Source organism: Notamacropus eugenii, chromosome 5, assembly GCF_028372415.1.
Source record: "Notamacropus eugenii isolate mMacEug1 chromosome 5, mMacEug1.pri_v2, whole genome shotgun sequence".
Classification (NCBI taxonomy): Eukaryota; Metazoa; Chordata; class Mammalia; order Diprotodontia; family Macropodidae; genus Notamacropus; species Notamacropus eugenii.
The window spans coordinates 310,811,098-310,838,677 of record NC_092876.1 but is presented as its reverse complement, the minus strand read 5'-3'; the positions used below and the strand labels follow the sequence as shown (position 1 = coordinate 310,838,677).

Sequence of the window (27,580 nt, the reverse complement as noted above, 5' to 3'; positions counted from 1 at the left end):
AATCAAAGGGAGATTTAATAAAATGGATAAGCTGGAAAGGAGTGAAAGTAGCAATCCCTATTATGACAGAAATGGGTGAATGGAGTAAAATAATTGGATTTTTGTCACTAATCAATAAAAATTTCTAAGGATTTAGATTAAGTGACAACCAGAGGCCCTGAATCAAAGTACTACTTTTCAGAGTCAATAAAACTGAGAATGTGAGACTGCATTTGTAACTTTTATCAAATACACCTAATCCGCATTCCAAACTTTCACCATTCCCAGTCTTTGGTGTTGATATTAGTGCCTCATAACTGAGGAATTATGTGAGGGGATTTGGAGGGAGGAGTGTGGAGGTGTTTTGGGAGACAAGAGAAAAGGACTGTCAGACTCCTGAGGGCTCAACTCATCTCCTGAATGATTATAGTTCTATATTTAGAGAGTCAACAAGGTCTGGTGACCGAGTAGATATGGGGCATCAAGAAAATCAAGTTAAGTCAGTAAGCATTTAATACATACCTCCTATCATCTAGCCACTGGGCTAAGCATTGGAGATTAAAAGGCAAAAAGAGTCCCAGTCTTCAAGGAATTCACAATAAAATAGGAGGGACAACATACAAACAGCTATGTACAAACAACATAAGTGATATTATATATATCACACATCTATGAGTATAGATGTATGCAAATATGTGCATATATATCTATAAATTGCTGATAATCTCAGTAAGACACTAACATTAAGGAGGACTGACAAAGTCTTAGGCAAAAGATGGGATTTCAACTGAGATTTCCTGAACTATAGTGCTTGTCAAGACACCTTGAAAATTCCCAAAGGTCAGAATTACCCAACAGGTTAAGAAAGAAAGCATTATGAGGAGTTCAAGGAAGGGCCCCACCAAAGTGAAGCATATTGTAATAGATCACAAAAGAGATTTCAGAAAAACAATATTTCTTAAGAGTGATACTAGGGACCATACTAAAAACAAATCCAAAAATTGTCTCTGGGTTTGAATTATGATTAGATTCATGCATTTGACTCTCTGAAGCACTATAACTCACTCTCTTCCATCAGCTGGAAATCTTTTGGGGCAGAGGTGGGAGGAACTGGTGGCCTGGAGGCCACATGTGGCCTTCTAGGTCCTCGGGTACAGTCTTTTGACTTGGTCCAAGTTTTACAGAGCAAATCCTTTTGTTAAGGGGATTTGTTCTGTGAGGTCTGAATTTGGTCAAAGGGTCACACTTGAGGACCTAGAGAGCCACATGTGGCCTCCAGGCCACAGGTTCCCCACACCTTTTTTGAGGGATGGAAAGCAAAATGGTAGATAATTCAATGGCAGTGTGAAAAGAAAGATGTCATGTAAAAAGCACTAGATTTAGGGTCACAATCCTTGGGCTCAAATGCTAGCCTTGATATTTGCTATCTATGTGACTTTGGACAAATTACTTTACTGCCTATTCCTTGGTTTGCTTATTTGTAAGATTAGGGGGGTTGAAGTAATTGATCTTTAAGATCCCTTTGAGCCTTAAACCTTAATGCTCAACTCAAAGACTGGGAATTCCATTTAAATTTGGACCCTGTGACTAGAAGGAAAGGATCAGATGTCTACAGAAGTCCTCCTAATACAGAAGAAAAAGCAAGTGAAGGAGGTGAAGAGCAATGAATTTAATTTGTATTTGCAAACCAATAAAACTCATGTATCATTTTGCATTTGGAATAATCTCTACAACATATTAAAATGCCTAATGTTGTATCTGTGTCTGAATGTAAAGAAATAATCCTCCTCTTCCCAAAGAAATCGTACCAATCACTCTGACTTTTTTTTGAAGAGGAATGCTCTTGAGATCTGGACTCCAGTAAGACCATTACAAACAGGACTGTTGGCAGACCAGGGCAAAAAAAAAAAAAAATAACTGATACTGAGTTTGTGAGCTCTTGACTCCCTTTCCTGCTCAGGTTGATGGGCTTCCAGTCAGGAGTGCTCCCTTAATTCCCAGTTTCGAATCATCCTTGACCACTGGCCACTTTTCTAGGCTCCAGTCTTTCCTTATCTATCCTAGCCTGAGCAACTAACCCAGGGCCCTGTGGCCTGCTGCAATTGTGTGGTAGTAGTGACCCCAAAGGGAAAAGAGAGTTAGGAGGAGAATGATATATCTGGAAGTATAAATTTATTTATTCATTCATCTACCCAGCAAACATATATAAAACATCTACTGTATGTAGAACACTGTGCTACATATTAAGAGATATAAATTTTAGACAAAACTTTATATAAAATGATCTTGTCCTTATGGAGCTTATAGTCTAGTAGCCTGGGCAAAGACAAGAAATCAGGAGAGTTAAGGTTGTGTTCAGAGCTGGAACTTTACTTGGGATACAATACCAACCAACTGAAGAGTTTTTGAGCAGGGGTTTGACATAAAGAAAGATGAGTCTGCTGGTATGGTATGAAGGATGGATTGAAGAGGGCAGGGAGTGGAGGTAGAAAAACCTGTTAGGTGGTTATTGTGATGTAAATGCAGCTAGAGAGGTTTAATAGAATCAAAGATTCAGAAAGAACACTATGGACAGATGAAAAATTTGGGGTGAAGGACAAATCCTTGAGCTCAGCCTTTGATACAGAAATTCACCCTTTTGTCCTCAGATAATTCTCATAACTGGGTCTACCAAGAGAACTGAGCATATGGTATAGCACTGGACTTGAAACCCAGAAGATCTGGGTTCAGATTTTACCTCAAATCAAATGAGACAATATTTATAAATCACTCAGCATATTGCCTGGTACATAGTAGGCTCTTGCTAAATATTTGTTTCCTTCTTTACCCACTGACCCCCACATACTGTGTGACCCTGTGGGATTTAGCCTCTCTGGGTCTTAGTCTCTTTATCTGTAAAATGAGGCAGTCAGACAATGAATTCAAAGGTTCCTTCTGGTTTGAAGTCCATGATCCCGGACATGGACCATTTTATCACATATACTATATATTCTGTAATATTTTCCATATAAATTTCATTTGGAGTTATTATCCTTACTAAACAAGAAATTTCATGAGAGCACATTTTCTGCCTTGTCCCCCTCCTCAAGGAGTGTACAATTAGAGTCATTGCCCCTTTCAGAAGCAGTCTGACTCAAAGCCTTGTAGAAAATACAGTCCAGAGAAGCAAGGGTTTTACCTGGACATAGGTCCCTTACAAAATCCCAAGATTTTAGAGCTGGAATGAACCTCAGAGATCAGTTAGTCTAGGAGTTTTAACCTGGGGTCCATAAACTTGTTTTAAAAAAATTGATAACTGTATTTCAATGTACTTGGTTTCTTTCATAACCCTATTCATTTTATTTTATGAATTTAAAAACATTATTCTAAAAAAGAGGTCTATAAGTTTCACCAGATTGTGAGAGGAGTTTGGTGACACAAGAAAAGATAAGACTCCTTACTCTAGTCCAATCCTTTCATTTCACAGATGAGGAAAGAGAGGTCACTTGGGTAAGGTCATACAACTAATAAGTGTTAGAGCAAGGAATTAGGTCCATTAGGTGGTATAAAACATAATGAGGTCTTTGTATCCTGTGCTGTTAGTACAGTACAGGGGTAGGAAACCTGTGGCCTCAAGATTACATGTGGCCCTCTAAGTCTTCAAGTGCGGCTCTTTGACTCTAAACTTCACAGAACAAATCCTCTTAATAAAAGGATTTGTTGTATAAAACTTGGACTCCATCCAAAGGCTACACCCAAGGACCTAAAAGACCACATGTGGCCTTAAGGTTGCAGGTTCCCCATCTCTGGTATAGTACCTTACACTTTGTAGGTATCTAGTAAATGCTGAATTGAATTGAATACAAACCTAGGTGGTATTTGCAAATGGAATAGGAACAGAAAGCTGACAATACTAGGACCTAGCTGAACTAAAGGGAATGAAAATGAAAGATAAGTCAAGAGATCAAAGCTTGTGCCATTACTAAATGGGAAAGGCTGATTCCCTAGCTGGTCAATGAATGAGAGAAAAGAATCCTGATTGTGATTCCTTAGAACGGAAGGGAGGGATATGAAGACATAGATAACACTACTGGGGATAGAGTTTGGGCAAAAAAAAAAAAAAAAATAGAGTATCTGAAGAAGACCAAGTAGTAAAAGCCAAATGGTGGAAAATAAAAATAAGTTGTTTTTTTTTTTTAAATGGGAAACATCTTGAAATACATAGGAAAACATTTACATTAGTAATAGATTATATTTCTTTAACTCCTGCAGGTTACAGAGTGCTTTTATCTGAACCCTACGAGGCAAGGTAGAGATAGAGCATCCATTTTTTTTTAAAGAAAGAAACTGAGGCTCAGAGAGTTAAAATTCCTACCCCATAGTTAGTAAACAAGAGCCAGATGACAAACCCAGATCCCTTGATTCCAAGTACAGAGCTCTTTCCATTACACCAGGCTTTTAAAATCCCAAATGAAATTTTGCCAGAAAGCCCATTTCAGAAAGTAAAACAGGGGCAAAGGCTGGCCTACCTGAATGGAGTTGAATTGTGCAAAGTGGGAGGAGACAATGGAGGAAAGGGAGGGAAAGCAAACATGGGAAAATACAGAATGAGAGACAAAAGTCTAACCTTAGATTTCATAGACTCATGGAGCTGGAAGAGACCTGAAAACTAATTTAACGCAGAGCAAGACAAATTTTTTGGATATAGCCAAAATAAGGAATTTGTTATGCATATTTGTTACAAGGGCTTTCTTTCTCTCTTTTTTTCTTAATGATGGAGTGATGTTGGTGGGAGAACAATTTTTGTTAATTAAGAAAATGAAAATTAAAAGACTTTTTAAAAAGCTAATCTGATCTTTTCCCCTTCACTTTACAGAGGAAGCTGACAGAACTGGACTAAGAACCCAGTACTCCAGATTCTGAGTCCAGAACTCACTAATATTTTATTTTCTTCAAGAAGAATATATAAAAAGCAGTCAAATTCTAATGAACTGTAATGAAAAAAATCTCAGTAAAAAGAAATGATAAAGAAACACATCTTCTTCTGCTTGGTACTACTAGGGACTATACATGTGAAACATGGCATAGGTTCTATCAGATGTGGTTGCTGGCTCCATTGGTTTTGCTTGAATGTTTTTCTTTGTTAAAAGGAATGTAACTCTTAAAGTTCCTGAGAATAGCAGCACTACCAGACCACTGGTCCTAGGCTCTTCTCTAATCATTTTGAATGTAGATATTCTCATGCTTTGCCGAGGACCACACTGTCATTCTTCTTAATGTATGAAAATGAGACTACACACACACACACACACACACACACACACACACACATCACTTTGCAAACTTTAAAGTCTATATAAATGTCAGTTATCATCATCATCATCATTTCCCACCCAAGCTAAGTAGCAAGTAGGCATTCTCTAAACTCTATTTAAATATCATTGAAATCTTTTTTTCTTGTTTCAGTAGCAAACTTCAGACAAAGTGAATGCTCGCTGATTGAGGAATGACAAAACAAACGGTGGTAGATGAATGAAATGGCATATTAGCATGCAACAGGAAATGGTGAATTTGGAGAAATGTGATCTGTTGCAGAGTCAAACAAATGAAGACATCACAGTAAGATGATGGCCGAGTATCCTGCTTTCTTCAAGAGGCCTTCCCTTTGAAATTAACTACATTTCCATTATATAGATCCTGTACATAAATCCGTTTGTAGTTATTATTACCTCCAATAGAATGTGAACCCCATGAGTAAGGACTGATTTTGCCTTTTTTTTTTTTGTATCCTCAGCTCCTGGTACATTGTAAGGGCTTAATAAATGTTTGTTGAATTCAATTGGATATGGAAATCTATTTTACTTTGCAGGAAAACTGGGAGAAGGGGATAGGAGAGGGAAGATAATAGAAGGGACAGCAAATTGGGGAAAGGGATAATCAGAAGCAAACACTATTGTGGGAGGACAGATCAAGAGAGAGAATGGAATAAATGAAGGGCAGAATAGGACAGAGGGAAATGTGGTTAGTCTTTCGCAACATAACCGTTATGGAAGTGTTTTGCATGGCTACACATTTATGACATATGTCAAATGGCTTGCTTTCTCAATGAGGGTGAGTGGGGTGGGAGGAAGGGAGAGAGTAAGTAACTCAAAGCTTTAAAAATGAATGTTAAAAATTGTTTTTGCATGGAACTGGGGAATAAGATGTACATGCAATGGGGTATAGAAATCTGTTTTGCCCTACAGGAAAATAGAGGGGAAGGGGAAGGAAGAAAGGGGGAGGTGATAGAAGGGAGAACAGATGGGGGGAAGGGGTAGGTGGGGTGCATGCTGTTCTGTGGGGGGAGAGATGGGAAGAAAATTGGGAATTCAAATTCTTGTGGAAGTGAATGTTGAAAACCGAGAAATAAACAAATTACATATTTAAAAAAGAACAAAAAACAAATTTTGTTGATTAATTAACTGTAATGATAAAGATTAGAACATTGGATTGGAATGAAAGAACCATCTCACTTTAGAAGAAATGAAGACGATCTCCCTCCCTCCTTTCAAGAGGTATAGAAAACTGTAAGTACAGCGTGAAACAGTCGCTATGTCATTTTGTTTTACGAAAGCTCTTTTTCTTCATTACAAGGGAGGGCTTATCAATCAATCAATATTTCTTGAACACCTACTATGGGCCAGACTCTGTGCTAAATGCTGAGGATACAAAGAGAAGTAAAAGAGAGTACCTGCCCTCAAGGAACTTGCAATCTATTGGAGGAAGATAACATTCAAGCAAATATATACCGAGCAAGCTGTATACAACTATACATGGGATAAATACGAAATAATTCACAGAGGGAAGGTATTAGAACTAAAAGGGGTTGGAGATGTCTTCCTATTGAAGATAGGATTTTAGTTGGGACTTGAAAGAAGCCAGGAAGGTCAGTAGTTGAAGTGAAGGAGGGAAAACGTCCCAGGCATGAGGGGCAGAACAAGAAAATGCCCATTGCCCAAGAGATGCAGTGTCTTGTTTGTGGAACAGCCAGGAGACAGTGTCACTGGATTGGAAAGTATGTTTCAGGGAGTGGAGTGCAAGAAGACTGGAAAAGGAGGAGGGAGCTATGTTATGAAGGGCTTTAAATGCCCAATAAAATTCTTTGTATTCAATCGTGGAAGCCATAGGGATCCCCTGGAGTTTCTTGAGAAGAAAGGGAGCATATACATGTAGGAAAATCACATTGGTAGGTAAATGGAGTATGAGGAAGTGTGGTATGTCTGGGAATCAGCAAAGGCATCAAACAAAGCTTCTTTGTAAAAAAAAAAATGGGCTTGTTCTTCCTTTTTGTTTCCTTGATTAGACTCATTCAATTATTACTATGAGAGCTTTGTAAATCATTGCATTGATCTGTTCTGACATCCTTTACTCAGTAGCCCCACCTACCCCACTCCAGACTATTTCTTCTAAGTTCAAGGAGGACTCCTTCTTCCAATACCCTGGGGATCATTGAATAAGTCTCTGTGTTCCCACTTCTTAGCCCTTACCCAAGATGAAAGTCGTTCTCCCTACCCCTTCCTTTGTTGTTCCAGACCAAAATGCCCAAAGCATCTTAGTTTTCTCTTGAATAGCAGCTGCACCATCTCCTGGAACTTTCTCCAGTTTACAAAGATTTTACAATGAGTTTACAATGATGCATCTGGACTCTAGAAGGCTGAGGGTGTGAAATGAAGAGAGTGATAGATCTGGAGCCAGATCTGTGATTTATTATTTGTGTGGTCTGGAGAAAAACATCATTTACCACTCTGGACCTCACTGTCCTCAGTTTAAAAGAACAAGATGTAGAGCAGCTAGGTGGCACAGTAGATAGAAGATGAGCTTTAGAGTCAGGGGGACCTGGGATCAAATCTGGCCTCAGACACTTACTAGCTGTGTGATCCTGGGCAAGTCACTTAACCCTAATTACCTCCCCCCCAAAGTAATAATAAAGTGAGGAGGTGGAATTTGATGCCCTCTGAGCTACCTTTGAATTCTAAGTTTATTGGTGCTTGATTAAGAGGCAGAAAAACCTGAGACATTTACTGCCTACTAATCCTAAACAAGTCTCTTAGTCTGTCAGGCTCAGCTGCAGGGATAAAAAAAAACCACAAAACATTTTAAGTTTAATCTTCATTATTAACATTTTCCTTATCACTTTCTAAAGTCTAGACAGTCAACAAAACAATAAATCAAGTTGATCTGTAGTGTTTGCCAATTTCTGGGGGTGCAAATGCTCTCACTGAAAATTAAGCAAGTTTGAGCAGGCTACAGCACAGATCAGTTTCCTCATCTGTATAATGGAGGTAATAATAGCACTTATCTCACAGGGTTGTTGTGAAGATCAAATGAGATAATAAATGTAAAGTGCTCTGTAAACCCTAAAGCAATAGCTAGATTTTAGTTTTCATCATTACTATTACTGCTATTATTAAAAGGAGGAGGAGGAGGAGAAAAAGAAGAGGAAGAAGGATGAAGATGGACTCTCCACAATCCATGAAAACTGACCACATCTACTCCAGATGTGCCTGACCAGGGTAAAGGACATTAGGACCTGTATTTATACTTTCTAATCTGAGATTTTCTGGGCATTTGGGACCATACAACATCTATAAAACCTTCCTTTGGATACATTGATATGAGAAAACCTCAAGATTTTTTCCTCAGATGATTTTCTGAGAGGCAAATACTTCTCAGAGCAGGATGAGAGTTTTTGTTCTTGATTAATCACAGAATTCTACAATGATAAAATAAATCTATGTCTATGTTATCGTTTGTAAAGTAAATTCCTCATAACAGCTTTAAAAGATGGGTATTTTTATTCTTTGTCCATACCCTTGATTTCATTGGGGACTATACCATTTTCACCTTATCTACCTTGGCTAATAGAGTACCCTTTACAAAGCAGGTGCTTAATGAATGTTTAATAGTTGGACTGAAGGCAAAGAAGTGGTCAACATGAGCCTCAGAAACAGAAAAAGCAGTTGGCATGGTATCTACCCAACAGGAGTTAGTTTAATTGGGGAAACAAGACATTGGATCATAGGATTTGGACGGCAGGGGAGCGGAGAAGTCATCTATACAATCTTCTCATTTTATAGGGAAGGAAACAGAGCTCAGAGAAGCAGAATTCTTGCCCAGTGCCACACAGGGATTAAGGTCGTAGCCTATTCAGTTCAAGACAACTAACTCCCAATCCAGTGTTCTTTCTACTGTACAAACAAAGATGACAAATGGCATGTTGTTGTGGATGTTATAGAGCAAAATGAGTGGTAGGTAGAGACAGAGATCAAGTACAATTGGAGATAATCCAATTCCAATAAGTGGGAGATTAGAGAAGGTTGGTGGATGGGAAAGGTTTGGAAAAGGCTTAATTGATGGACATGAGCATCATGAATGCTATCCAATTCAAACACGTAAGTGAGTGTGGGGACACATACATTTATATGGATTGGCACAAATATGTCTCTGATTTTTACATGCAAAACCTGCTGATTTATGACAGCACTATGCAAATGAGCCAGCAGATGGCGCCATGATGTAACATATGGTTATCCAAGGATCAAACTGAAAGCCTTAGTTTGCATCAAAGGTCTGGAGCCTTTACAGTGTGGGAATGTGAACAAGTTGATTTGGTGGTGGGCCTGGCTGCTCTGTTTAGGATTCATTTTACTTGGATCAATCCAGAGTTGGGGCAATGGAGACAGAATTGAACTATCACCCAGGGCTAGACACAAAAGAAGTGTTCAATAAACCTGCCTGGTGATGCATTGGAAATAATTCTGGATTTGGAATCTGCCACTGAATGTCTGTGTGATCTTAGACAGGGTGCTTAACTTCTCTCTGGTCCTTAGAGTCATCATCTACAAAATTAAAGGTTTGGCCTAGAAGACCTCTAAGGTTCCTTACAGCTCCAAATCTATGATATATTCCAGGAATGTCAACAAGTAAAATACCATTTATTAAATATTGATTATGTGCCAGGTACTGTGCTAAGATCTGGAGATAAAAATACAAGCAAAAAGAAAGACACCCCCTGTCTTCAAAGAGTTTCATTCTAATGGGACAATTCAACACATAAAAAAGAAAAACAAGTAGGGAGAAGGTATTTTATGAGGAGTGGTGAAGAAAGAAGTCTAGAAAATCGGGAATGAAACCCAGAAAGGAAAAAAGGAGTCAATGTGACTGACTTGGACACTTTACTTGAAATAGGGGTTCCAGGAGAAACTGACCAATCAGAAGAAGGGACCATAGGGGTGGGGTGACCTTTCAGGATAAGAATGTTGCTGAGTCAAATGGCTAAAGAAGTCCATAGAGTCCGAAGGGAAGCCCCAAGAGGAATGAAAGATGTGGAGCAAGAGGCTTGAGTCTCTTAAAAAATCAACACCTGAGTGTCTGACCCCTCCAATTCCCTCTCTCCTGCTGTTGACCTGTGGACGCTCTCAAGCTACTTATCATAAATCTAGATGTGGAAGGGACTTTGGAGGTCATCCTATCTAACCCTCTCAAGTTTTTGATGAGGAAACTGAAGACCAGAGAAGTTCAAGAGCTCAAGGCCATGGAGGTATTAAGTGGAAAAGCAGAGATTCAAATTAAGGTCCTCTGCCTTTAAAAGTCAAAATTCTTTCCACCCTCTTTGCCACACTGCCCTCATAGCTCTGAAAGCCTGTTCTCTGCCTCCTCTGAATCCAGCATTGTTGAAGATAAACAGGTTAGGAAATATAAACACAAGTCCTACAGTACTCTGCCCTGGTCAGGTATATCTGGAGTAGAAGGTGTTGGTTCCCCACATTAAAGAAAGGATATTGAAATATTAGAGAATCTTCAGAGGATAGTGACTTGCAAGGCAAGGGGATACTACATGAAGATTACAATGGCATGTAGTCATCCAGTCAATTTATTAAGTGTTTACTGCATGCCAAAGACTAGGGATACAGAGAAGGTAAAAAAAACAGTGTCCCTGCTTCACATTCTAAAGGGAGAGACAACCTGAAAAAATATACATGAAAGACACATGGGGCATAAATGGAAGGTAATCTTAGAGGGAAGACATTTTAGCAGGGGAGGGTGGGAGGAGGGAAGAGGCAAGGTTTCCTGAAGGTGCTGGAATTTGAGCTGAGTCCTGAAGCGAGGAACATCAAGGTCATTGTTGCTGGATGGTAGAGCATGTGAAGGGAAGCGAAGTCTAACAAAACAGGAAAGGTAGAAGGGGGCAGGCTAGAAAGAATTTTGAATGTCAACCAGAGGATTTTATATTTGATCCTATAGGTAACAGGGAGTCACAGACATTTATTGAGAAGGCAGATGACATAGTCAGAGCTGTGCTGGATTGGAATGTGGTGAGATTTGAGAAAAGGAGTTCAGTTAATAGTTTAAGTATGAAGTGATGAGGGCCTGCACCAGAATGAGTGGAAAGAAAAGGACTTAGTCAAGAGATATTACAAAAAGAGAAATGAGAAGCTTTAGCAAGGGATTGTATATGTGGATTAAACGAGAATAAGACTTGAGGATGACGTTATGGCTGTGAACCTGGATGATGATGAGGATGGTGGTGTTCTGCAAATAATAGGAAAGCCTATGAGAGGTAAAATAATGATTTCCATTTTGAACATGTTGGTTCCGAGACGTTCAAGAAACTGTTTGTGATATGAGTTTGCAGCTCAGAAGAGAGACCAGGGCTACTTAGATCTGGGAATCATCTGCATAGGAATGATAACCAAACTCATGGGAGCTGATGAGATGCCAAACGGGAGAATATAGAGGGCATATGCAATAGCCTTGGGTTAGTGAGTAAGTAATGGTTAATGGAGAAGACCTAGTTGAAGATCCAGCAAAGGATACTGAGAAGTGAGGTCAGAGGTGAGACAGATAAGAGGAGAACTAGGACTAAGCAGAGGGAACTCTTGGTGAATGGTGTTTATTATTATTTTGGTGAAGTATAAGATGAGGTCCTCTGCTGAGAGGGTAGGGGAAAGGGTGCCATGATTAGGCTACTAGAATCCTATTGGGTGGTAAATTATGGATTAAATGAATATTAAAACAGGAGAGATTGCTGAATGCCAGTTGTAGGGAGTGAGACTGGAAGTCACAATAGGGAACAAAGAGAAGTCCAATTCCCCCACAATGACCAAGGAGTCAAGGAATATCAGTGAGTGTGTAACCAAGGTGGCCATGGATGCAGGATCAATAGGAGGTCTCAGTGAGAGTCAGAAGATGGAGGGAGAAGTTTTGAGAATGGAAAAGGTTTAAAATGGCAGTAAGTTTGCTAATGATGGACCTGATATTTCAGAGAACACAACAGTAATCCCTTGAATGGTAGATCTACAGCGAATAAAGTACTAGATTTAGAATTGGAGGGTCTGGGTTCAAGTCCTTGTTATGTCACCTAATACCTATGTGACTTAGGCACTGTATTAATGCAAACTGTCGTTGTTATAGTAATCCCTTGCATTCATAGAATACCTCATGATTTTCCAAGAGCTTTTATATACATGTGTATGTATATAATAAATAGATAGATAGATACATACATACATACACACATTATCCCATTTAATCATTTCAGTAATTCTGTGAGGTAGGCAAGAATTATTATGTCCCTTTGACAAATGGGGAAACAGAGTTTCAGAGAGGTTAAATGATTTCCCAAAATGTACACAACAATATAGGGATGAACTAAAATCCTGCTGGACTTAGTCTTTGTGGAATGCTCCTTCTACTGCATCATTGCTATCTATGACCTGGTGTCCATTCAGTTGTTTGTTTGTTCATTCATCATTCATTCATTCATTCATGAAGTACCCAATGAGTGTATTCTAGGTGCACAGTCTAGTGCTAGGTACTATAGCAAAGGAATGTCAGCCCAGTTTCTGTCCTCCATGAGTTTTCTTTTTTAAAAATTTATTTTATTCTGAACTTAAGAAACATAATAAGCATTTCCATAACATATTAGAATAGGAAAAAAAGATGATTGCACATGAAGCTGCAAATCCATCATGCTATTTGTTTTAAATATACAGTAAAATTATCTGTAACTTTCTTTTTTTTTTCCTTTTTTTCTTCCTCCCTCCCCAGACCCTGCCTTAGAGATGGCTACCATTAGATACAAATGTGTGTGTGTGTGTGTGTGTGTGTGTGTGTGTGTGTGTGTGTGTGTGTAGTATCATTGTATACCTACTTCTATTTTTCAGTCCTTTCTCTGGATGCAGGTAGCGTCTTCATTCATTGGTTTTTTGTAGGACTTTCCATGAGCTTTCAATCTAGCTGGGGGAAATACTTAAACAAAACCAACACAGAAAGGAGCTATATGAGTAAACAAAGAGCTTACTAGTATCATAGAGAGACAATAATAAGTAACTTCTCTATGGGGCTTAATGGTTTTCAAATATCTCATTTCATCCTCATTCCTGAGAAGTGGATGTTATTATTACCCTTATTTTAAGGATGAAGAAACTAAGGCTGAGATTGCCCAGGGTCACAAAGCATCTGAGGTAGAATTTGAACTCAGGCATTCTTGATTCCAGGTCCACTATGCCACAGAAGACGGTGTGGTGCTGTGGGCTGGGATCTAGAATGCTTTGCTTTTAGTTCTGGCTCCACTGATAACCTACTGTGTGATTTAAAGCAGATTACTATAACTCTCTCAGCCTCAGTTTTATCATTTGTGAAATGAGGGGTTTGGACTATATCTTAAATGTTCCTTCCAACTTTAAGTCCTCTTATCTATGATCAGTCACTTTGTGCCTCAGTTTCTACATCTGAAAAAATGAAGAGTTTGAGGAAATGGACTTGGTTTTTCTAGCTCTAACATGTTTAATGTTATGGGTCTATAAGGAAAACATTGGTGTAGAGAGCTGGGTGGTACAGTGGATAGAGCACTTAGACTGACTTCAGAAAGACTCATGCCCCTCAATTCAAGTTGGCTCAGACCCTTGTTAGCTGTGTAACCCTGGGCAAGTCACTTAACCCTGTTTGCCTCAGTTTCTTCATATGTAAACATGAGTTGGAGAAGGAAATGGCAAACAATTCCAGAATCTTTGCCTAGATGACCCGAAATGGGGTCATGAAGAGTCAGACACGACTGAGACAATTGAAAAACAATTGCTTCATAGCAGGACTTGAGGTGACTGATGAAGGATGCAAAATATTTGGATAAGCAAATGAGAGAGAGAACCATTTTAAGCCTCTCTGATAACACAATTTGTAGCAGCTCAACTTTGTGGCTTCAAAGTGCCCCTGGGCATTTCCAAATCATTCCTTCTCCTCCCTTGCAGTCATCCTCACTCCAAGTAAGCTTGGTTTCACACATCTGAATTCCAGAGGTCAAGTTTGTCCAGGGGGATGAATCAGCCAAGAGCAAGGATGGAAATCTTCAGCTCAGAATCCACATGTCCCTCTGAAGAAATAGGACCTACAAAGCCACAGGATTTCACAAGCCTCTTCAGAACTCCGGGGAAGGTATTTGAATGGATATGGATAATCAATGACTTGAAACTCCACCAAATCTAAGGATAAGCATTCTCAGGTTGTGTGCCAATTGTGCTGTGTGGCAGGCCAGGAAATAGCTACTGAGAAGTTAAGAATGTCCCCTAGGGTGGGGGGTGGGGTGGGAGTGGGATGGGGAGTGATGAGAAGGAGGTGAGGGAGAGCAAGCCTTTAAGAGTACTGTTTTAAACTTATGAAATTCTATTTTATTAGAAATTCTATTTTATCAATTGTTATTAAATTATTCTAATTTATTAAATAAATTTATTTATTTAATTTATTAATTATATTTATTAATATAATAATGTATTAATAGAATGAAATTCTATTTATTTTGACGTTAGAGTCAAAAGGGATTTTAATTCTCAGTGTTTCGTTAATCTCTCATTCTCCCATTTTCCTCTTTGTATCTCATGTCTCTTTGTTGATGATATAGTTGAGTAAATTCAGAACTGGTTGAATACCTGGAGTCAAAGGATATTGATTAATGGATCAACATCTACCTAGAGGGATGTCTCTAGTGGAATGCATCAGGGATCTACCCTTAGCCCTGGACTATTCGACTTTTTTTAAAATCAGTTACTCAGGTAAAAGCATGAATTAACATGCTTATCAAGAGCGCAGATGAAGCTGACTGACATGCTGGGTAACAGAATTAGCATCCCCAAAAATCTTGGCATGACTTGAATAATATGCTGAAAATTAAGTAATTAAAATTAAATAGGGATAAATATAAAGTTGTGCACCTGTGTTTAAAAAACAAGAACTACATAGGCATGGGAGAGGAAAGATGGTTGATGATGAAAAGGACCTGGGAAACTTAGTTTGTTGATGTTCAGTTGTTTTTTAGCTGTGTCTGACTCTTCATGATCCCATTGGGGTTTTCTTGGCAAAGATACTGGAGTGGTTGGCCATTTCCTTCTCCAGCTCATTTTACAGATGACGAAACTAAGGCAAAATGGGTTATATGATTGGCTCAGGGCCATATGGCTAGTAAGTGTCTGAGGCCAAATTTCAACTCAGGAGGATAAGTATTCCTGACTCCAGGCCTGATACTTTATCCATGCACCACAAATAGTTTATAGTTACTGTTAAGCGTAATATGAGTCAATAGTATGACGTGGAAGACAAAAAAATCTGACACTATCTTAGCATCATTTCTAACTAGAGATCTAGCTAGAGATATTATTGTTCAAATACATAGTTCCATGGCCCTCAGGTCTGGTCATGCCACAGCTAGAGTATTATGCTCAGCTCTGCGCCCCACATTTTAGGAAGGAGGTTGACAAAGCAGAGGGTATCTCCATGAAGGAGACCAGAATGGTGAACGGACCTCAAAACTCACCTTATTAGGATCGTTTGAGAGGACTAGGAGGAGTTATCCTATAAAAAAAAAAGAATGGGGTGAGACATGGCAGCTGCTTTCAAATAGTTAAAGGGATTTCATGTGAAAGTTGTTAGATTTTTGTTTGTTTGTTTGTTCCTAAAGGACAGTGGGTAGAAATTTCAGGGTCTGACTTAATGGAAAAAAAAACAACCTTCCCAATAATTTAGCATGAAATTATTGTTGGAAAGGGAACAGGCTGCTTCAGGAGAAAATTAATTTTCTATCACTGGAATTCTTCAAGCAGAAGTTGAATGAGCATTGGTCAAGGACCTGAATTCTAAGCCTATTTCCAACATTTACCAGGTAAGTGATCTCAGGTGAGTCAATTAATTTCTATGAGTCTGTTTCCCCATCTCTAAGTGGGGATCCATGATGCCTGTGATATTTATTTCACAGGGTTGTCATGAACATCATTGACCCACTGTAGGTAAATCTCTTTGCAAGACTTAAAAATGCTAGATAAATGTTATTTAATTTATTTATTTTTTTCCTCTTAATAGTATTTTATTCTTTCCAATTACACATAAAGATAATTTTCAACATTCAATTTTATAAGATTTTGAGTTCTAAATTTTTTTCTTCCTCTCCTCACCTCTCCCCAAGAGAGCAAGATCTGATATAGGTTATACATGTACAATCATAATATATATATATAATATATTTATATATGTATGTATAATTATATGTATAATATTAAATATACAATTATATAATATACATAATAATATCTAAATATTTATTTATTTCCACATTAGTCATAAATATCAGTTACGATGCTGATGGTGATGGCCATGATGATGGCCATGATGATGATGAAGATTGCTGCTCAGCTATGCCTTGGACTTTGTGACTTCTGAGCTCCCTTCTATGGCTTTAACTCTCCTTGCCAGTCTTTCTTCCCTAACCATTCCATCGTGTATCTTGTTTTCTTTTTTTCTGGGTTACTCTTAAAATCCTTGCATCCAGGACAATCTTTTCTCTGAGACTGTATTTGAACTTGTTGTAGAGTTAACTCTCTCTTCTTCTGGGTGTACCCTTAGGTTTCTCTGACTTCAACATGTTCAGAATTTGTGTTTGTTTCCTCATATCCCCAGGTTCAGTTTCTGGGATGGGGCATGTTCGTTCTTGGGTGGAGATCTGCTCCTGTCCTGGGATGGGGTGGGCACGCCCTACTTTATCCTGAGTTCTGTGGCTAAGATTATGTGCTGTCTCTCTAGGGATTGTCTGTCTCTAGGATCTCCTGCTGTAAGACCTGGCTGGTTCAGACTGACTTCCATCTCCCCTGGCTTGCCTCTGCTCAGGGCTTCTGCAGGATTCTAGCAGTTTTTTTTAATAGTCTTGAAGTGGATGGAATTTATAGCCAATTATTTTTGTTTTGTTTTGCTTTTTTCATTGTTCCTACTGGTTCATTTTTAAGGGGGTAAAGGAAATAAGCATTTACATAGTACAGGGATGGGGAACCTGCAGCTTCGAGGCCACATGTGGCCCTCTAGGTCCTCAAGTGCGGCCCTTTCACTGAATTCAAACTTCACAGAACGAATCCCCTTAATAAAAGGATTTGTTCTGTAAAGCTTGAACTCATTCAAAAGATCACACCCAAGGGCCTAGAAGGCCACATGTGACCTCAAGGCTGCAGATTCCCTACTTCTCACATAGTGCCTATCATGTGCCAAGCACCATGCTAGAGTTTTACTAGGGTATTTCTAGGGGATCTGGGATCCTGAAGGTCCTAACAAACTGTCATCTTCACACAATCCTCTTAAATCTAAGGTCTTTTCTGAGATTTTATGAACCTTTCATCAACCAATCAAGCAATAAGCATTTGTTAAATGATTGCTAAGTGCCATTAGATATTCAAAATAATAATGTAATAATGAATCATTATGGCTTAGATTACCTAGAAAAGGTAGACTTTGGGGAGTATTTGGCTTAATCCCTTCATTTTACAGATGAGTAAGCCAAGGTCTAGAGAGGTATGAAGACTTAACTCAGGGAAACAGCTCTCTGCCAAGAAACCAGCTATTCCTGACAACCACTCTAATGCTCTACTATTACTATTATGTATTGTGCATTTGCAATTTAGCTGGAAATTTAAATATCTTAATCTATTGGAGTGTTACTACTTGTGTGAATTTTAGACATAGTGCTAGTAAGGGAGGGATTTGGGGTAAGTCAAGTCAGCAAACATTTAGTGAGCACTGACCAAGGGCCACGTACTGCGCTAAGTGCTAGATAAGTGAAAATAACACATGTAAAGTGCTTTATAAACTGTCATACAAATACCTTATAGTAAACATCAAATGAGAAAATGGGCATGGATGAGCTCTGAAAATGCAATGTGCTTTACACATGCAAAGTGAGGTTTAAAAAAATAAAACACGTGCATGGCTGGCTGAACATTTCACAGATGTGAACATCTGGGTTGTTGATCCCCAAATGCCATTGATATGTTTGCAGTATGATTCCAGTATTGTTGAAAAAATTCAGATAATCCATCACTCCATTATTCTCCTACCTCCCAAAGGAATCAGGGTCCTCATTTAGCTATGCCCAATACTTACATTTGTAGTCCTCTTTTTAACAGATTCTGAGGATGCTGACAGGATGGAAGCTCCTTGAGGACAGGGACCATTTTGTTTTTGTTTCTGTATCCCCAGGACTCAGCATACTGCCCAGCAAATGGTAGAAATGGCATCCCCCCAGTCACCCTGGCTTCTAGCTTTGGCACCATCCTCTCCTCTTTGTTTGTACTCAACCCAAGTATTTGATCCATTGCTTAGTCTTATCATTTGTATCTTCACAGTATCTCTTACATAGGTTCCTTTCTGTCCACTCACAGCCACAACTGTAGCTCAGTCCTTCATCACCTCCATCTTGGACTATTGCAATAGCGTTCTAACTGATCTTCCTGCTTTAGGTCTTTCTCAACTCCAATCCATCCCCCACAGTTGCCAGGATGATTTTTTTAAGTGTAGGTCTGACCATGTCAACTCTTCCTCAGTGAGTTCCAATGGCTTCCTTCAAGGTCAGAGGCAAACTCCTCTGTTTGACCTTTAAAGTCTTTCTTCAACTGACTCCTTCCAAACTTTCTACTCTCCTTACACTTTAATTCTCTCCAGCCATTCTATGATATGGTGATGATAACCTACCTGCAGTTCCACAAAAATGATATATCTTCCATTTCCTTCCTCTCTATCATCATTCATATTTGACTGTTATTTCTCCTAGTTTTCTTCAAGAATCAGCTCAACTCTTACTTTTTGAAGGAGACCTTTCCCGGTCCTCCCAACTGCTAATGCTATCTCCTCTCAGAATGTCTTCCATGTACCTTGTATATATGTTATGTGTACTCAGTTATTTACATGTAGTCTCCTCTTTAGGATTTATGTTCTTTGAGGACAGAGACTGGGTATTTTGGGGAGGAGGGGAGCTTTTTTGTATCCCCAGCACTTAGCACAGTGTCATGCACATAGTAGGTGCTTCATATGTGCTTATAGGTTGACTGGCTGAAGTGTTTGTTGATTAATTAATTGGTCATTGGAATTCCATGCTTAACTTTCCACCATTTGTATGCTGAGATGACCAGTGGACCAAGATAACCATCATCTGGAAGTCCCCTCATGGATCTTAACTGGAATATTTAGTCTAGACAGTCAAGACAGTGACTTCTTTGAATTACTTACTGAAGATATGTATGAGAGATGTGATTAAGGGGCAGAAGATGCTGTGGAAGTATGGGAAATATTTTCCTGACTGAGACATGGGATCTATAACAGAGATAACCAGGAACAATGTCAACAAATTGGACAAATGAATGAGGGAGACCAGAGACCACAGAATGACCTAGTTAAGCAATCTTGATTGCAGCAGCATGCCAATGTGCCTGAAATGGACGTTTTAGACAGGTCATTTTGCCCAGCTGTTTTTTTGTATGGGCCTGCATTGTATGGGTCAATTCTTCATGTTATGGATCAGCAAGTCCTGACCCTTTAATCTTACTTCCCTCCAGGCAGGAATCAAAGTCTGCCTTGGAGAGAAATGGACAAGATTTCAAAGATATCTAACATGACTCCCAGTGAGCTTCATCTATATAACCCATGGGGACACCTACATCTTACTTGGGCAGCACACCCATCTTCTATTTATATGTATACATATTTATATATACACACATATGTTTTATAAATATATATGTGTATGTATGTACATATGTTCATGTGCTTATATTATGTATGCGTGCATATATGTGTGTATGTGTGTGTGTGTATATATATATGTATATATATATACATATATATGTATATATGTATGTTGCTTCTCCTGTTAAAAATTTAAGCTCCTTTGAGGGCAAAGGCAGTTTTGTTTTTATATCCCCAGAGCCTCACATAGTATCTGGCACATAGCAGGCATGTAATAAGTACTTAGAGACTGAGTTAGTGCTAAACTCATTGAATTTTTTTTAATTTATTTATTTAACTTTTAACATTCATTTTCACAAAATTTTGGGTTCCAAATTTTCTCCCCATTTGTCTCCTCCCCCCACCCCAAAACACCAAGCATTCTAATTGCCCCTATCACCAATCTGCCCTCTCTTCTATCATCCCTCCCTTCGCTTGTCCCTATCTTCTCTTTTGTCCTGTAGGGCCAGATAACTTTCTATACCCCATTGCCTGTATTTCTTATTTCCTAGTAGCAAGAACAGTACTCGACAGTTGTTCCTAAAACTTTGAGTTCCAACTTCTCTTCATCCCTCTCTCCCCACACATTCCCTTTGGGAAGGCAAGCAATTCAATATAGGCCATATCTGTGTAGTTTTGCAAATGATTTCCATAATAGTCATGTTGTGTAAGACTAACTATATTTCCCTCCATCCTATCCTGCCCCCCATTGCTTCTATTCTCTCTTTTGATCCTATCCCTCCCCAAGTGTTGACTTCAGATTGTTCCCTCCTTCCATTGCCCTCCCTTCCATCATCCCCCCCACCCTGCTTATCCCCTTCTCCCCCACTTTCCTGTATTGTAAGATAGGTTTTCATACCAAAATGAGTGTGTATTTTATTCCTTCCTGTAGTCGAATGTGATGAGAGTAAGCTTCATGTTTTTTCTCTCACCTCCCCCCTTTTCCCCTCCACTGAAAAGTCTTTTATTTGCCTCTTTTATGAGATAATTTGCCCTATTTCATTTCTCCCTTTCTTCTTCCAATATATTTCTCTCTCACCCCTTAATTTAATTTTTTTAAGATATGATCCCATCCTATTCAATTCACTCTGTGCTCTTTGTCTCTGTGTGTGTGTGTGCGTGCATGCATGCATATGTGTGTGTGTGTGTGTGTGTGTGTGTGTGTAATCCCACCAACTACCTAGATACTGAAAAGTTTCAAGAGTTACAAATATTGTCTTTCCATGTAGGAATGTAAACAGTTCAACTTTAGTAAGTCCCTTATGACTTCTCTTTGCTGTTTACCTTTTCATGCTTCTCTTCATTCTTTGGTTTGAAAGTCAAATTTTCTTTTCAGCTCTGGTCTTCTCATCAAGAATGCTTGAAAGTCCTCTGTTTCATTAAAAGACCATTTTTTCCCCTGAAGTATTATGGTCAGTTTTGCTGGATAGGTGATTTTTGGTTTTAGTCCTAGTTCCTTTGACTTCTGGAATATCATATTCCACTCCCTTCAATCCCTCAATGTAGAAGCTGATAGATCTTGTGTTATCCTGATTGTATTTTCACAATATTTGAATTATTTCTTTCTAGCTGCTTGAAATATTTTCTCCTTGACCAGGGAACTCTGGAATTTGGCCACAATGTACCTAGGAGTTTCTCTTTTTGGATCTCTTTCAGGTGGTGATCGGTGGATTCCTTGAATACTTATTTTGCCCTCTGGTTCTAGAATCTCAGGGCAGTTTTCCTTGATAATTTCATGAAAGATGACGTCTAGGCTCTTTTTTTGATCATGGCTTTCAGGTAGTCCCATAATTTTTAAATTGTCTCTCCTGGATCTATTTTCCAGGTCAGTTGTTTTTCCAATGAGATATTTCACATTATCTTCCATTTTTTCATTCTTTTGGTTTTGTTTTGTGATTTCTTGGTTTCTCATAAAGTCATTAGCCTCCATCTGTTCCATTCTAATTTTGAAAGAACTAATTTCTTCAGTGAGCTTTTGAACCTCCTTTTCCATTTGGCTAATTCTGCTTTTGAAAGCATTCTTCTCCTCATTGGCTTTTTGACCCTCTTTTGCCAATTGAGTTAGCCTATTTTTCAAGGTGTTATTTTCTTCAGTATTTTTTTGGGTCTCCTTTAGCAAGGTGTTGACCTGCTTTTCATGCATTTTTGCATCTCTCTCATTTCTCTTCCCAGTTTTTCCTCCACCTCTCTAACTTGATTTTCAAAATCCTTTTTGAGCTCTTCCATGACCTGAGCCCATTGAATATTTATTCTGGATGTTTGGGATACAGAAGCCTTGACTTCTGTGTCTTTCCCTGATGGTAAGCCTTGTTCTTCCTCATCTGAAAGGAAGGGAGGAGATATCTGTTCACCAAGAAAGTAGCCTTCTATGGTTTTATTTTTTTCCCCTTTTCTGTGTATTTTCCCAGCCAGTGACTTGACTTCAAAGTGTCCTCTCCACACCCACCTCACCTCCAGATCCACCTAGCCAGTGCTTAGGGTCTGAGATTCAAATGCTACTTCCCAGCCTCAAGGCTTTGGACAGGGGTGGGGCTGCTATTCAGTGTGAGATTAAGTTCAGGTGCTCAGGTGGGGGCAGGGTGGCCACACGGGGCTCAGTTCTCTCAGGGGTTTACACAGAGACCTTCAACAATGTATCCAAGCTCCTGCCTCCTTGGGGAGCCCCTGTCTGCTGCTGCCTCCCGAGGGGGCCTGAGCCATGGAGACACCCTGCTCTGCTCCTGGTGAGCCAAAAAGACTCTCTTACTCACCCCCAGCGCCTGTGGGTGGAGGGACCTGCACGGCTGCTGGAGATTCTGTCCCTGAAGCCTGCTCGGATCTGCTCCCCTCAATGCCACACAGCCAAGGCAGGGCTGGGCTGTGCTCTGGGTCTGGTGCACTACAGACCTTTGGTGTCTGTTTTTCAGGGCTCTCTGGAACCGAAATCTCCTCCACTCCGTTGTTCTGTGGCTTCTGCTGCTCCAGAATTTGTTGGGAGTTCTTCTTTACAGATATTTTATGGGCTGTGGGTTTGGAGCTAGCATGTGTGTATCTTTCTACTCTGCCATCTTGTCTCCTCCCCCCACTCATTGAATTTTTTTAGCACTAATTTGTATTATAAGAATAAGGGATTACTATTTATTTCCATTCCTATAAAATATTTGTGAAATGACTTTAAGGTCCATAAAATACTTTCATCAGAACTAGGGCATATGGGGTGTTCAGGAAGACTAGAGCCTCTGGTGTGAGAGCTTTCTGAGCCCTTTCCAGGTCTGCTTATCCACCTTTGGTGTCCATCTGATTCATCCAGTTCTTAACTGTGGCTCCAAGAAGCTACAGCCCAGCAGCAACTACAACCTAGCAACTTGTTGGCAGACAAGCTGAACTATGTTGAAGGTAACTCATAGGACCTCATTCTATCAGTGAGTTAGGGGGATGTCCACCCTAAGCTTGTAAACATTTTCTCTAGTGGAATTGGTAGATGAAAACATTTTGTTCTAATGGTCATGAAGGCGGCTGAAGCAGGCACTGTATGCTCTCAGAGCCTGGTCAGACCTCAAAGATGCCAACATCATGTACTGCATCCTGAACCATCACTGGTCATCTTGACTTTTGTTTTACCACTGGACTTTGATGACTCTGGAAGAGAGAGTGAGGCTGAGGACTTTGTTAATGCCTCACTTTAATCCAATTCATGCACAAGTCAAGACGTCACCTGTGATGTCACTGGTTCCCTTCAAAAACACAGGAAAAATAATATGATCACAACTACCTTTTGTGATATTTTCTTACCCTCATTTTATAAAGGAAAATGAGCTTCAACAAGATTAAGTGACTTGTCTAAGATCACACAACTAACTAGTGGAGAAGCCAGACCTTAAACTCCAAACTCCTGGCTCAGAGATGGATTTTTTTCCCATTACATCATACTGCCTCCTATTCACTAGTGAAAAGCACAGACAAACTCCCTGCTCTTCTCTGCAATGGTACCATGTTACCTTGCTATTTTCATATTATATATACAGGGTGTCCCAAAAGTCTTTGCTCAGTTTTAAGCTATTTATTAAATTTACATGTAGACATGGTTTGAAAACGGTCAATGAGGGCTGTCTGCCTTCAAATATCTTCTAAATCACCTCTTGTCATGTTTTATGTTCTACTATAAGCCCTGGTTTCAATGGCTCCTCTCCCTGACGGAAACAAGAGACTGAAACAAATACTATCCCAGAGTTCACCAAATTCCTTTGGAAGTCAAATTTCTGGGACCATGTTTTTGGAGGCTTTTGGGAGACAGAAGCCAGAAGCTTGAATGAGCAGCCTTATTTATTCCTCACCATGTGGGAAGAAGGCAGGGAGGGTTGAGCAGGGTGCCCATTCTCTGGCTACTAGTTCTCCTGCACTGTCTCCACAAACAGAAAGCTCAAGCTGCAGACAATGATAAATGCAAGTTAAGAAATGAACTCTTCCCCTTTACCCTTCATCCTAGAATTGATGGAGTGTGCCTGGCGAGACTGTAGAGAGACCAGAAGGAACTTGTGTTTCTCCCCAATTGCCTATTAAAGTGTGTTCGTCCTTCGTTGCTGAAGAAGACCATGCCATCAGAGAAATAATGACATGACTTACACTTGACTTTGTTTTGAGTGAGGGAGGGCTGCGCAGGTCACCAGCCTCACTTCTCCTCCAGAGCCATCTGAATCCAATGACCAGATATTCATCAGGATGACTGGAGATGACCCAGGATGAAGCAATTGGGGTTAAGTGACTTGCCCAAGGTTACACAACTAGTGAATGTCAAGTGTGTGAGCACACAGCTAGTGAGTGTCAAGTGTGTGAGGTGAGATTTGAACTCAGATCCTCCTGACTCCTGCACTGGTGCTCTATCCACTGCACTACCTAGCTGTCCCCTGTCTGAAAGTGTATGCATATATATGTATACATATATGTGTGTGTATATATATATATATATATGCTCATGTATATAAATATACCTAGGTCTGATAGAGCTTAAGGTATCTATATATCTATATGCCCAATCACTAAACCTCTTCCTGCAAGGAAAACATTCCTTACATTTCTTGCATGTCTTGTAAAGGGGGCAGGTGGGAGAGACCTTTGCTTGGAGTAGGATCTCTGACATCCAACTTTGCTTCTATCTCCCACCTTTCTCCTCCAGGTTCTCTATCACATATCCCCTGTCATGCCACAAGTGGGCACCCACTATCTGCCTTCTTAGGTGCCCACACTCTTCAATGTTACATTATCATTAGAATTTTCCTTACCATTTAGAATCTTCAAGAATCCCCCATTTAAATTCAAATGGCATACCATCTTAATGGGGATTAGTTTAGAGAACTGAAGTGGCGGTGGAGATAAAAAAAAAAAACGTAGCAGGGGAAAGTTGAAAGTAGAGGCAGAGATGCCTGAAAGTAGATTGGTCCATGTCACAATTCTGCTGTGGTTCATCCTTGCCTCTGCTATCACTAACCTATGTACATGTACGTAGAAAATGTTAGTTCCAAGAAGGCATCTTGCTAATGTTAGCATTTTAAGGCTATGTCCACTGGAGGGCAGGAGAGACTTTCATCAGGTTTTACCTGGTCAGTGCTGGTCTCAATGTCAGAAATGGAAAGGATCTCTTAGATCATTCAGTTCAACTCTCTCATTTTATAGATTTTGTAGATATAGGAAATCTAGTCCAGAGGAAGTGACCTGGATGAGGTCACATGGCCAGTTAGAGGCAGCGCTGGGAGTGGAACCAGTGGCATTTCCTGAAACCAACAGAATAGTATCATGTAACGGGAAGATCATGGCATTGATAGTCACAAGACCTTGGTCTCTTGGCCTCACTTTCCTCGCCGGTAAGATGAAGGGGTTGGACGAGATCAGTAGTTTCCTTTAGGGATCCCCAAGTCTCTTTAATGATGTCTGAAAGGTCAAAACTACTTTTATATGTAACACTAAGACATTTTCATTTCTAAAGTGAGAAATATTGATAGATATAACCCAAATAAACAAATTTTAAGAGTAGTGCAGGGATGTGCTGGAGCCAGCTCAGACTGAATCTGAAAAGCTGATTGTTAAATTTTCAGTTCCAGGATTTACACTTCAAAAACTGGCAAATGGTACAAATCAGGGTTTGATTTACTTTTAGAGAGTGATAGAAAATGTCAATAATGCAGATTATACCTAAAAGTATATCATGGGTACATTTCTTTTTCAGAGTCAGTTATTAAATATTTTGCCAGCATACCACTGGGCATAGAGGTCATGTGACCAAAAAGATTGAGAATTGTTAGGCTAAATGATCTCTGAGATCCCTTCCAGCTCTAACATTCTATGATTTCTTTAAAAAAAAAATTAAACTTTATTTCATTTCAAATTTATAGAATAAAACAAGCCTTTCCATGACATAGTACAATAAAAATATGACTGCACATGGAACTGCAAATCTATTAGGTACAACTTTTAAATATATAATAAAGTTATCATGTAAATTTTTTTCTTTTTTTCTATCTCTTAATTTCTTAAGAAACAACTAAAGGACAACATAAGATAGAATACAGTTAAGTGTCAAATGGTGGTGCGGATTGTTAAGTGCTGAGGGATTTCAGAGGAAGGAGGGATTGATGGGGCAGGTACCTCAGGAAAAGCTGCATGGAAGACATGGGCCTTAGGCTGGGGCCTTCAGGATGGGCAGGATATGAGGAAGTAGAGAAGAGGGAAAGGATATGCAGGCAGGGCAGATAGGTGGCACAGTATGTATCTATATATCTATATCCATATCTCTATCTATGTATATACACACACGCACATATTGGGGGGAGGGAGAGAAAGGAGTTCAAATGCAGTCTCAGACACTTGACACTTATTAGCTGTGTGACCTTGGGCAAGTCACTTAACCCCAATTGCCTTGGCTTCCCTCCTCCAAAAAAGAAAACAAAAAAGGATATACAGGCATTTCTAGTTGGGGGGGAGGTATGAAGCTGAGATTAAGCATGGCATATATAGGGAATAATACAATATTCTTCCTATTATATCCAATCATAGTTACAATGATAATGGTGAGAGATATAGTGAATGGAGAGCTTGCCTGGGAATTAGGAAAACAAGTCCCACCTTTGACAGTACTGACTGTGTGACCTTGGGCAAGTCAAACAACCTCTCAGGGGCAAATCTCTAAGACTCTAAATTGCAAACAGGGTCTGATCTCCTTGTCAGGTGTTTCTTACACCAATGAAATCACAGATCTGGGGGACAATGTTAATAACTGGACTTTTATGCAGTGTCTTCAAGTTTCCAGAGCATTTCACATACTTCATCTCATTTGAGTCTCACTAATGTGCAAAGAGGAGCTGTGGTAATTATGACTCATATTTTACAAAGGATGAAACCAGAATTCTAAGACTTGCCATATTCACATAACTAGTACCAGAAGTGGGATCTGAACCCTGCTATTCCTGACTTCAGGTCCTATATATTATCACCTTTATAAGAAATACCAGTTTTTAATGTTGATCCACACTGTGGCAACATGGGGAAGTAGGTGAAGTTCATTTTCAGGATGTTCACAGAGCCCTGT

The 27,580-nt window shown here is 39.5% G+C and overlaps 1 long non-coding RNA gene across 1 annotated transcript in view; it reads left to right on the top strand.

Moving 5' to 3' along the window:
• The first annotated feature begins 15,455 nt into the window (after positions 1 to 15,455).
• The window catches only part of LOC140506316 (uncharacterized), a 41,759-nt gene continuing 29,634 nt past the window's right edge, over positions 15,456 to 27,580 (top strand). The window contains exon 1 of the long non-coding RNA XR_011967882.1: positions 15,456 to 16,147. This is a non-coding gene — a long non-coding RNA (uncharacterized lncRNA). The remainder of the gene's footprint in view (positions 16,148 to 27,580) is intronic.